At 39.3% G+C, this 13,257-nt stretch overlaps 1 protein-coding gene across 2 annotated transcripts in view; it reads right to left on the bottom strand.

The window, feature by feature from the left end:
• FTO (FTO alpha-ketoglutarate dependent dioxygenase) overlaps nt 1–13,257 on the bottom strand; it is a 260,976-nt gene that overhangs the window by 3,197 nt on the left and 244,522 nt on the right. The gene's annotated exons all lie outside the window — the stretch shown is intronic.

The following is a 13,257-nucleotide window of genomic DNA, read 5'->3' as shown; positions in this document are numbered from 1 at the left end:
CCCATGAAAAATTTCCATGTTGCTGATTAATTAGTTAATGCTTGCAATGGGGCAAGATGAGGAAAAATGCTAAGCATTACTATCATTTTGGTATATACTGCAGGTCTATGTAGTTCTTCAAAGAGATAAAAAGCAAATTGTAGAAATACACATTTATCTCTTGTAAGACATTTCTTAAAAATCATGTTCTATAAAGCAGATAATTGTTATAATGATTTTGAAGTTGATTTAAACTTATATGTGTCTTTCATCTCTGTAAAATGAACTCTAACAATACTGACACACACAACTTCCTTGTCTACACTGTCGGCCTTCTGGAAGAGACGGTTTCCAAATGAAAGATGTCGTCTTCTCTTGGGAATTATTAATGGCAGTGTAATCCCCATGAGAAAACATACTTCAGCTTTACACCCATGTTGGTGTGTGGTTAATTGCCGCACCAGCATCCTGGGCACTCAATCCATCGTACATTACACTGCGAGGACAGTATTAACACATAACATTCCAATATATCTTCAGCTCTCCACATCAGCCCCTGATAATAGCATCTGTTAACATGCACTAAGTACTATTATGTAGCACATCACTTCATAAATAATAAGATTAGCCGACCTCAGGGCCCTGGGAAGAGTAATGTGTTTAAATGTTCTCATTATTTATTTAAAACAAGAATTAAAGGAACAGAAGCTACTTGTGACAATCCTCTTAGCATAAATATTAAACTGTTTGCATTGATAAGCTGCACTGTACAGAATAACAGAGGATTTGTTTTGCTGGCTGCTTTATAATAGTTGTTAGAGCAAATGCAGTTTGTGTATGAGTTCTGAGAGGTACTTAACTGATTGTGCCATCATGTTCTGAAGACATTTTCCAAATTATATAAAGGAATGGGAGAAAATTAATATGCAGGGGAAGCTGAAACTAATTACAGCATAACTCTATAAGGCTTTAAAAATCTTGCTTTATTTTCTGTCTTGGCACAAAATAATACGCTCAATTTGCTGGGTAGTATAAGATATTCCAGTTTAAGCATTTCAGTCTAGAAGTGCCTAAATTAACCATGTAGAGATTATTGCAGATGACAAATCAAGATGCTCAGCCAGTAAATACTGCAGGCATGTTACATGGTCTGCAAAACTGAGTTTACAGTGATAAACATTCTCTCTCACACACATCTGCTATTAACAACGCAGATTGCACTGAGAGGGAAAACCTACCAACTTGTAGCTTCTTCACCATTTCAGAGCCCTTCTTTGACCTTTCATGTCTCTTTTCCCCCTCGCTCTCTCACACAAATGGATTGGCCAGCTTTTCCCTCACATTTGGGGTCTGGGCACTTGCGTTGCTGTAAATGTGGCAGGATTCCCAGCGATGCTGTGACTGGACAGCCCATGAACAGCTATTCTCATTGCTACTTTCCTTTCTTTATTTTTCTTACTAGCAGAGCCATCTCTGAAAGGTCACCCCACAACTAAGCATGTGCCTGAACTTCCAGGCAATCATGTGCTTGGGAAGTCTTAGCCACATCACATTCCATGTGGGGGATTAGAGGATGGAAGTGCATCAGGTCCTTGGACTTCTGTGCAAGTCTGGTGACAGAAACGCATCAGTGTATTGCAAAAGTATAAAAAGGGGGAAAGCAGTCCCATAGTATTCCAAGTTCTAAAATCCCACAGCTCCTTTGTCTTTCTGTCCAGGATCTCTATTGCTTTGTTTTGTGTCACTAGCAAGAACAGCCCAGAACGTTACATTTTTACATTTTGAGAGTCACCTATTTTGACCAAAATTACAATCCCTGTGCCGGATCCGCTGACATCAAAGTCAACTCAAGTTGCTCGCATTTAAAGCTATGGGGCTGGGTTCTACGCAGTCATCGCTGCACCTGGCAGTTCATCAAGCAGTTCACCTGGATGACATCCACAAGCTTGAATGCAGTCATCCAAATACTTGCGTTCTGACTCAGGGTGAAAAACCAGTCCTTTCTAGATGAATATATTACTATTGATTTTAATAAACTTTTGTGGGAGAAATAGTTCCTACAACGGTCTTTAATTTGTAGCAGAGTAATGGACCTGAAGATCCTGCAATGGGATAGCAACATTTTTAACTGAAGCAGAACAATCAAAGGCACTTAAATAATTGCACAGAATTGTTTCTAATTCCTTTGTATCTGGGAAAAGACAGCTAACATAAATTAGCAATGATAACTCAGGATAAACAGAAATTCTATCTTTTCCCAGATACAAAAGAATTTATGAGGCTCCATGTGGGAAACACTGCAAACACTGAAGTACGGTGGTTGTGGAAAAGAACCAAGATTTATAATACTATAAGTTAATTAAAATATTATAGATCAACTAAAAACTATTATTTGAGTCAATAATGTCAAATCTTCAAAAGAAAGTAGATCTAATCTGTGTCTACTGTATGCACAAAATGTGCTAACACTGGACATAACACATGCTCTGAGATACAGAACAGATGCTAAATCAAGAGGCATCCTTCACACCTCGTTTGCAGCAGGAGAACAGAAAAACTGCCATGATATGTTTCAGAGCAATTTAGCTCCAACACCTTGATAATATATGTTCACCAACATATTATAGAAAGGATGATTTGTCTAATGATGTGCAGAATGCACAGAACTCCATGGTCCCTACTTTCTTGCTAAAAAAATCAAGACCTGTGCCAGTTTCAACTGAAAAAGCACATTTTTAAGGAACAATTAGGTACTGTTGTTCTCACTGTCTCTCCCCTGTAAATGTCATGGATTTTTGATCCCCTTTTTGACTATTTTTGCCACGTGGACTTTCCTCATTTATATTTAGCAACAGCTGGATACTAATACAAGTTCAACTAAGACACGACAAACATTTGGATGACTGTATGACTATTTGTATGACGACACATGACACTTTCCCTTGGAAGGTGGCTAATTCCACTGTGGGCAGGTGTACGTTCACTGAGACAGACACTTGCCTGGTTGAGGTCCCGTGGGCTGCACTGACATTTTGATGATTGGGGTGTCACCTACATTAGAGGACACTGATCACAATGCTAAAATTAACCAAGCTAGCTAAAGTGTGTGTTAATTATGAGTATGCAAGCAGTCAATAAAAGGTTAATGCAGAAGTCAAAGGATAAATTTATTTCAGTATTGCATCACTCTACTGACTAAATGACTAACATTATGCTTTGTTTTTAATCGATATATTTTACAGTAATGCGTGAGCCATTGATTTGAAAAACAGTCTTCTTTCTAACAGTTAAGTTTTGCAACTATTAAGTATCAAGTATCAATATACTGAAAGCACTCTTTTTTCAGAGCAGATTTTTTTTGTTCTGTCATCAGGAACAGGAATGCATAGAAGACAGGAGGTGGCCTTGGGTTCTGCTGATGAATGTGATTAATGCAAATAAGAATTATTACCTAGGAACCTAAATAAGCTGCTGTGAATTAGGATCCCTGGATTCTATTGCACTGTTTGTCTGCTCCACAGAAGTGTAGGCAAATCAGATCAATAGGGGTCAATTTGTGGCTCAGACTGCACCGGCATGTTAAGAGTGAGGAGATGATATGAATAGTCCAGTTTCCTAGATGGTACTAATTTAGCTGCCTACGCCTGGCAGTTCAAAGACCTATGGAGATCACGTGGAAGTTCATAAAGTAAGTGATGGAACATGGGTCTGGCCATCTTCCCCATGGACTGATACAGTGACAAAGGGAGGATGGGATATTTGCTCTGCATGTACAAAAGTCACACTCACCCATACACGCTTAGTCCATCATTCACGAAATTATTAGGTTTTACATGGGAGTTATTTCCTCCCTCTGTTCATGCTACAATAAAGGTGTTACTGAGCTGTTATTCAGAACTTCAGAGCATCTTTTAAAACAACGGCCCAGGTAAAAACAGCATTTGGATCACCCTACTAAGACAAATGCATTCATTAAACCGATACTGGCATTGGTTAAAATGATACAACACTGCTAACATGACGCTGTTCTGAGCAAGAGTAAGAGCAGCAGCTTCTTTAGACAGCATCTTCCATTCTGAAGATTCACAATGACTTTGCAAATTTGAGTCTGATCAAATATGGGTTATTACTGTTCCAACACAGAGCTCTGCTGCATGAACACAAATCCTAATAGTACAGGTACCCGGTACATAGAGCTTTGTTTGCAGGTTTGGATTTTTTTCATCCTTGTCCTTCAAACCTTTCCCCTGCCTGGACATTAGGAGCCTGCATTGCTCCTACCTGTCCACATGGCACAATACAGGGGTCAAATGACGAGGGTGATTATAGATGTCATATCTCAGGCAACCCCGCTAGAGCTTTAGCGTACCCAGAGTCGAATTCCAGAGCTCAGCACAAAGCTGAGACTACTGTAGAGACGTACAAAACAAAAGGTGCATGGTTTCACAGAGGGCTAAGGTAGCTTTCCTTGCCATTCGGGAGAATAGACACATTGTTCTCAAAGAACAATGAAAACAAGCACAGTTGAAAAAACGGCAACTCTTCCATCAGGAGCAAAATGTGCAACAGCCGTTATGTCACTGGTGACCTCATCCTGCATGGACATAGCTCCAGCCTGGCTCAGCTATGTCAGAGGAAAGACATTCTTATGCTCTCCCAGGAGTACTTGTTCTGGAAACCTAATCCAAGATGCGAGATTTACATAGGGAGCTGGAGCTAAACCTGTTTATAGTTAAAAAATGTTGAAATCTTGACTTCTGGTTTGGCTTATTTTAGAGGAAATAACATATACAAAATGAGTATTTCTGCTGGAACTTCACCAAAATTGAAGGCTGTTTGGAAAATGGGGGTTAGTTAATGCCCCATCATGACACAGGGTTAGGGCGGAATGTTTTCTGATCTCTTTGTTTCAGCTCTGTAAAACACAATCAAGCCAATAATTTACAACTCCTTCACTTGGTATTATGATTAACTTTCATAATTTGTACCCTAAAAACTGTTTACTGGAAAAACAAAGGATGAAGAACACATATTGAAATATAACAATACAAAAGATGTTTTCTTGATATGGCTGTAAATGCTTTGTCCTTATCACCAAGAAGATTCTATTTTTCATGACAAAACTGGAATTCTGAAAGTTATTGAGTTCAGTCTAAGCCTTAAACCAAAGATTTTCTTAGCTTCTTTAATTAATCAATCAATCAGAAAGTTGTCAACCTTGGCAGAGTATTTCTTTCAGTTCCACGCTTGTCCCTATTGTGACTCTGCACAACTAAAACCTTCTCAGGTTTACTCTGCCTTTTAAGAACAAAATAAATTGCATCAATATTTGAGTTTCCAAACCAGATTTCAGAAGTACTGGTCCCAAATAGGCAGTGAAATGAAGTGGCCAGATGGAAAGAGAGCAGTGCTTCGTTCTTATGAACATCTAATCCCCAGTGTATTCCCAAGGAGTCTGTCCCATTTACATTAAGTCACTGCTGATGCTCTTTCTTGTGCTGTAACTGGAGTGTGCTCAGCCATAAGTAATGGCTGAGACCAGGCCTGCATTTATAGAAGGGACAAAATGAGTTTGTTCCCAGATAAGAAACTTGAAAAGAGAATGCCAGCTTTAGAAAGGCATGGAGGCAATGGCAGTTAAATTTTAATCCCAGAAAAAAACATGTATCAGCTGTACAAATACGCAAGTACGAATACACAAAATACACACGATGGCATGATAGAAGACCTTTTCTGTCTGCTGCTTTCAGAAGTTGCTAATGACTTGTGTCACTGATGCATTTGGCCCTTTCTACAGAACCAAAGCTTACAGTCGCTGACCCAAGAGCTTTATGCCTCCAAAGTCAGCCATTCCACTGGAAATGAGGATGCTGCTAAAATATCCTGAGGCATCACCACTGACATAGCAGGATAGTCTGGAAACAGCCAGCATTATCCTTGTGTGTGCTTCTACAAAGTGAATCTATAGCAGAATCCATCTTTTAACTCTGGCCTGCAGAGTGCATTTTGCTGTTCCACAGGGAGTTGGGAGAGAGATCAATGAACCTGACACTAAAGGGGTTTAAGTGACAGTTGCATGAACTTGAAAATGCCAGAGTTTTTATTACTACTCAAATTGTAAATCAGGTAAATATGAGAAAAACTTAAATTGTTAAATACCCTCCAAATGTTGAAATAACAGCAACCAAAGCACTGGTGGAGTCCGGCTGCAGAGTTTGCAAGTGGTGCACCAACGTGTTTCACAGGTATTTGCAGAAGTATATGGAAAATTCACAAACTATTTTTAAAGAATGTTTTGCTTTGCCTTAACTGTAGAGAAATTAAAATAAATTTTCAATGTTTTTTTGGCTACAATATTAATTAAAATGTGTAAAAATATACTTCAGTCTTTCTAAACTATTTATCTGACAAATTTTGGGAAAGGATAAATATTTGCTGCACCGTACCGTCAGCCACAGAGCAGGGATTGTAAAACAAAGCCCCAAAATCTCAGAAGCATTCCAGCACTGGGTGGAAAGAATGGAAGAAAAGAGGACACAAGAAGCTCCTTTCTCCAATATATTAATCTCTCCTGTGGGTGAATTAATGAACAGAAATCTACCCAAAAGATACTTCTGATGAGATTGTCAGTGACCTTCCTCACCACGCCCATCAACTCCACCCTACCGAAGGGGAATGTCTGGTAGGTGGCACTGCAGCAACTGCAATGCCACTTGCTGGCACGCCACCTCGCTGGCTTCAGATGTGTGATGTAAACTTGACCTCCCCAGGCAGAGCTTTTCCTCGCCTTTGTGGCCTCTGTCCAACAGACCTAGAAACTGTCCATGAGAAAATCGGTGTGCCTCCTATTCCCATGAGAGAACGGCTGCGTGGAGCAGCCTCCATTCCATGTTTGTTTGATTTTTTAATTAAGAAACATCACTACTCTCTATAAAGTGTAGGGGGTAGGGAAATCCCCCAGAGAAACACTGAATAAATAACATGGCATTTGCTGAAAGATGAAGTTTAATCCAATTTAACCTATAGGTCTACAAATTGCTCCCTTTCAGCCCCGTTTCTCAGACGCTTTTGTTTCCTGTTTTTAGAATAAGATGTATACAAGCGATGGATCCTGACGGTATGAGAAGCACGCTTATACATATTTATATACACACCCCTTCATACCAGTACTTGCAAAAAAATCCCATCAGTCCAAAAGAGACAGCATTTAGGACGGAATTTTCAGCACCACAGACATGGATTTAGTTACAGACTTTTCATGATCAGCAATGGGATGCGAGTTATTCCCTCTGTGCTGAGAATATTTGGCTTTGACTTCAAACAACGTAGAAATATATCAACCTCAATATAATTTATATTCTCTCAAAAGGAACCTAAAATGCTCTAAGCCTTTACCAAGGCATCAGATGTTCCCGTCCCCTCTGTTGCACTGTAGGATTGGCTGTTTTATTTCACTTGCGATCCTTGCTTTCCTATGATTTTTTCAGACAAAGAAACAAAATGTCTGCTGTACGCTGAGTCTAAACACAGCTGACTTGTTTTCCCCAAAGTATTGATTTTATGCACTTTTAAAATAACTATTTTCATTCTGTTTGCATAATCAGCTGGGGCATTGTTCCTCTACATTTGCAGAAACACAGATGGAATTGCTGATTTGGAGCCTTTGGAGAGATTTTACAGTATTCTCCAGAATCTAAGCTTCTATTAAAATAAGGTTTCAAGCACTTCTGGTTGTGAAGATAGCCTGGACAATGTAAATTGATGCATGGTTATCTTGTTGAGTCCACAACCAGACAGACAGACGCAATAGCACCAAGGGAGCCGTGAACTTCCCCCACTTATTTTATTGGGTGTTTACTGGGGGCCAGATGCTCCCCTCTGTTGTGCAGAATGGCGTTAAATGACTGAGAAAAAGAGAGGAAAAGGAAATGGAAATAAAAACCCAACAAAGAGCAGAAAAGGAAATCTCCACAGCCTGCTTCCCAGGGGGCTACAGATGCCCCCCCTTGCCAGTATTAGACTGCTGGAAGATCTGGAGCTGAGCCATGCATATGCCACATTTTTCGGACACTGCATTTTCCAAAAGAATGACACCTGAAAAGTTAATGATGCTTCCAGTATCATTTACTGTTCCACTTTATCTGTTGGACACCTCATATAGCCAGGGAAAAATGTATACATAGGGTGGTTTTAGATGACACTGCAGGAGGATGGCCCTTCCATTTCATGCCCCCTCATTCACAGTAAGCAATCCCATTTTCCAAAGAACTTCAGGGTTTGCAGGCCCTGCCCTTCTGCAAGAAAGCTAAAATATTTTTCCGTGTTGAGTGAGCATTTTTCCATAGGATAACTTTTCACATTAATAAAAATCCACTGCTGTATGACAAATCCCCATTTGTTCTATGTGGAAAGTAAAATCAAAAGAAACATGACTGAATGCAACTAACAGTAACCATATTACTTGATCCTTAAATCATTCTGGACAGAAATGGGCTATACCTTTTCAGCATCAAAGCTACGTAATCCCTTCAGCCCGAGGTGCTTCCTGTGTCACTCCTGCGGGCTGCTAACACAACCCATCCTCAAAATCCCACAGCTCCCAGCAGGACCAAAGCAAGGCTGACGCAGAAGGGGCAGCACTTGGGAGCAGATCAGAACTGCAGACCTTAAATATTTGTAGTAACTACTGTGCAACAAGGACTCCGCACATGATTTTACACAGAACAGTCCTTCGTTGATGTAAGTTTATTAGGGAAAGTGGCACCAAATGGAGACCCTGCCCCAGGAACCACGCTGTCCAGCTGCTCTCAGGCTTGCTCAAATGAGGCTCTCACTAGCTATGGCCCGTTTCAGTGAGTCTGCATGTTTCATTAGCCAAAAGGGAACTATGATAGACTGATAGCAAGCACCATATGGGAAAGCCAAACAACCCCAAGACTAATTCTCTCTTTGCAGACTGAAGTTAAGATCTTGCTTATCACTATAATTTGTGATATAAATACATATGTGTACATATACACATAGATCTCTCCCTGTACATTGATACATATATACTCATGCACATATATAAGAGCAGCTTACACCACATTTTCTATCAAGAGATATGGCCTTGAACTCCTATGCAGCTTAGGGAACAACAACAACAACAAGGTTTCTTTTGCTGCCGAACTACATTGTCTTCCCTGTGTTGTGCATCTCGGCTGTAGCCTGCAACCAGAATGTTTATAACGTATATTGGAACTAATACTATAAGAGCAATGCAATCCTATGGACTCAAACACAGTTTCCTTTAGGTCAACATGAGGTCAAACAGAAGCAGGAGGGAACAAATAATAGGGAAATGAGAAAACAGATACAAGAAAGGCAGAGAGGCTCAAAAAGAGGAAAAAGAAGTTTAGGAATAAAAAAAGAAAGCCTCCTGTAACTAATCACATTTCAATCACTGCAGAATTTCTCCATGGCTGCTGCTTTATTCAGTGATATTTTACGGATAAATCACTATAAAAATATACCACCAAAAAAATTCCAGTGCTGGCAGAGAAATAGACTTGAAGTCCCAGGAAATGCGACAGTACAGCCAGGCACAAATAAAAATCATATGGCAATAGCATGCTCAATATGCTGCTTCTCTACTGCTGTAAGTGGAATAAATCTTCCTGATTACCAAACAAGACCTCAGAATTTTTTCTATTTACCCTTTGCATTTCAAATAACTGAAAACATTATAGGGAGATGTTAAATATCCTTTTCTACTTGTAAATAATTACCATCGCCCAAATACGATGTGAATAAATGCACATTTATTTACTAATTATTTTCAACTGCATTAAAGGAAGAAATTCTGTGTGAAAGTTCAGCATCAAAATTTTGCAATTAATGTAATTCTGCAATATTTTTAATACCAACTAAAATTCCAACACAGAATGATGATTTAATGTTATTAGACCAGAACACACTTTCCTTTATGGATATGGTTGCATTCAACCAATTTAAACACATGATAAACTACAAGCATCTGATCCTGCCCTACTTTCACAGACATTATTTCCATGAGTGCTTAAAAAAAGTGCAAGATCCCAATCTATAACATTCCATCAATGGGCTTGAATTCTTTAAGCACCATGAAGACTTATTCACCCAAGTACCAAAACACTACCAGTAGGTAAAACCTAAACCGTCTATTGCAACAAATGCTCTTCATGTTTTTTTCCATGGTGTAAAGCATCTTTCTGACTGCAATATCCATGACTTTAAACCACTAAGACTTTAGGCCTTTTGGCGGTGCCAACTCACTTGTTTTATATGCTATGATATCTAGTCCTGGCTTTGAGCTCTCTCTCACTACTGATGTTTTTGATGCTTTGTTCTCTTTTTACTTTAGGATGGGAAATAACAAATAATGCTGAGTTTTCTTCTTACTTTTGAATTCTTCTGATGTCTATCTTCAGAACTCTTCTAACATCCAATTTATGTCATTCTTTTTCTTTCTTATGCTGTGAATTTGAAACGAAAGAAGGTAACATAATATCATAAGATCTACGGACGATTGAAATGGCCTTCGGAGTAAACTTCACAGTTATTCGTAAAACTATCTTGCCTTGATAGAAAGTAAAAAATTGCTTTTCAATAGATAATGCAACTACTCTTGAAATTCTTCTTGGATGAAGCTATTGCCATAGGGAACAGTCTAATGATAATAAAGTATATGGTGCCAATGCCTTAAGAGCAGTTCAGATGGGTTATTTTGTTAGTATTTGCAAGGCACGATTCAAATTCATTCTCAAACATGTATGTGCTTTCTCTTGTCTAATTTTTTATGATAAAATGGCTACAAAACCTAAAGTTTGTTAATGAGAGAAGCTGACATCTGCTGTGCTGATTGACCTGCAATGCTACTCTCACGTTATTCTGTCCTATAATTCTTCTTAAAACATCATACCAGAATTCCACAGACCTCTTACGTTAGTTAATTAAGGACCCGATTCAATCTTCTATCAGGTTTCAGCAAAATGCATAGTCACATATTTAAATCTCTTTAACTCAGTGGAACTTTCAAATATATTTCAAGTTCAGCACAGGCTTAAAAGTTTCACTACGTAGGGTCCTTAGAGATAATCTTTACATCGCTCCTCAATGCACAGCCGTATACATATACCTGATTAACTGCAACTTTTCTTAAGAACATGAGGTAGCCATCCTATCCCTACTGCAGTCCCTATCCTCGCATTTCATCTCTCGTCCCTGTACTGCACTGAGCTGTTCTCTCTAACTCATTGTGGAATGGGCATGAATCTTTCACGTATTATCCGAAGTAATGCAGGACTACAATAATGTACTAGCAGCGCTTTTCAGGGATTTCTGCCAAGTAACCTACATAGTAACTATATTGCCAGGTTCAAATTCTGTGGATAATGGTGTAATTTTTTGAACCCGGGGAAACAGAAATCTTCTCTTGTTGGGTGCCATAAGCTGTTCATCCATCCATACTTTGGGCAGATTCCTGGGAAATCAAGATATACGTAATGAAAAGTATCCATTTCATTGCTCTCACAAGAGACCTACTGTTTTTTCTTCCTTTGTTGTGTGTCTGCTAAAGAACAGTTATTTAAACTTTACGAAAAGTGGATGGTCTTGGCCTTCCATACGTTTTATTTTGTCTATGACTGCTGTATTCCAGACTCCATTTTTCCTGGTTTATTGCTTGCCAGCTGAGCTACGTTAGTCATTCCCTTCAGTGAACCGCTGATGAAATTTCTTCTCTTCCTGTGTTACAAGAAACACTATTTCCCCGAGCATGCAACAGACCTAATATCCCTCCTACTTAGTTTGCTTTTTCAAATAATGATGTGATTATATTAATCTAAAATGCAAAGTAGGCGTTCACCTTTTTATTTGCTGAAATGCTATTACTCCAACCCATCTTAAAGCCAAGGAATTAATGTAAACTTTAGGGGATTTGGCAATAGCTGCATAATCCTCCTCTTTTTGGTGCTAACAGGAGGTGTCCTTTCTTCTTTTTTCCTTTCCTAAGTACTCCTGAGGAGTTATTAATGTGTAGTTTGTATTTCTCAGATATGTGCAGTTCCACATGCCCTCCTGTTTATTGAAGTGCCAGCAAGAGCATCTAGGGAAGTTAATGACATTCCTCAGCAAGATTAAAAGCCCATTTTCTTAGACTTTAGCCTACAGAGTTTGTCCTTTCCCACTTTCACTTTAGCTTTTCTAGCATTTCACCACCATTGAGCATGTAGAACACTGTTGCCTGCCCGAACAGCGACAGGCCTGGGTTAGCTACTTTCTGTTTACAGTTATCAATTTATTCTCCCCTTTCCAAGCCTTAATGACTTTACCAGGCTCAGTTTACTTAATGCTGGCTTGTCTGTCTAGCCAGAGCGAAACACTGGTGAAATCATATTGGAACCACAGGTTCTTTTCCAGTCCTTGAGGACTACTCTATGCACTTCTTCCCTTTTTTTTTTCCTCATGACAAGATATTAGAAAAATATTGTTCATTTCCATTTGTCTCATAATTTAAACCAGGTACCAATCTTCTAGAGATATTTGTGACCTTTCCAATGGGAGAGAGAATGCCTTTGCATTATGAAGACTTTGGGGCTTAAAAAAATCTCATTTGCCAGTCTGCCTGTTGTATTTTTACTCAGAAACAACTAAGGGCGTTATTCTCTGCATCTCTGGATTTTAGGAATGAAATAATCTTCTACCAGTGTAAAAAACCCTTGTGGTAGAAGTCAGCTAGGGCTGTGCCAGGAAGCTTTTAGCAGTGTTCAGACCCATTTTTTTTTCTCAACTTCCTCCAGAACAGATACAAAAAGGAACACTATCCATCTTTGCATACAGCCAGCCCTCTTAAAGGTATTAATGTCTGGCACTATGCTGTGCTATTAACTTACAACAGACTGAAGAACTCTGTGGCCCAATAAAGGTGATTTGAATTCTGGAAATTATAAAGACTGTTAGAGTGGTCCCACCATGACACAGGAAATGGAGTGATCCAGGTATCCACAGGCGCTGTAGCACATCATTGGGCAACAGAAAAGCTGGGTACAGGATTCATTTGACAGATAGTACAAATATGTAAAGCATAGAATCATAGAATCATAGAATCATAGAATGTTTTGGGTTGGAAGGGACCCCTAGAGGTCAGCTAGTCCAACCCCCCTACAGGAGCAGGGACACCGCTAACTAGATCAGGTTGCTCAGAGCCCCATCCAACCTGGCCTTGAATGTTTCCAGGGATGGGGCCTCCACTGCCTCTCT

Source organism: Egretta garzetta, unplaced genomic scaffold, assembly GCF_000687185.1.
Source record: "Egretta garzetta isolate BGI_Z169 unplaced genomic scaffold, ASM68718v1 scaffold314, whole genome shotgun sequence".
Lineage (NCBI taxonomy): Eukaryota > Metazoa > Chordata > Aves > Pelecaniformes > Ardeidae > Egretta > Egretta garzetta.
This window is presented reverse-complemented; position numbering and strand designations above follow the sequence as displayed.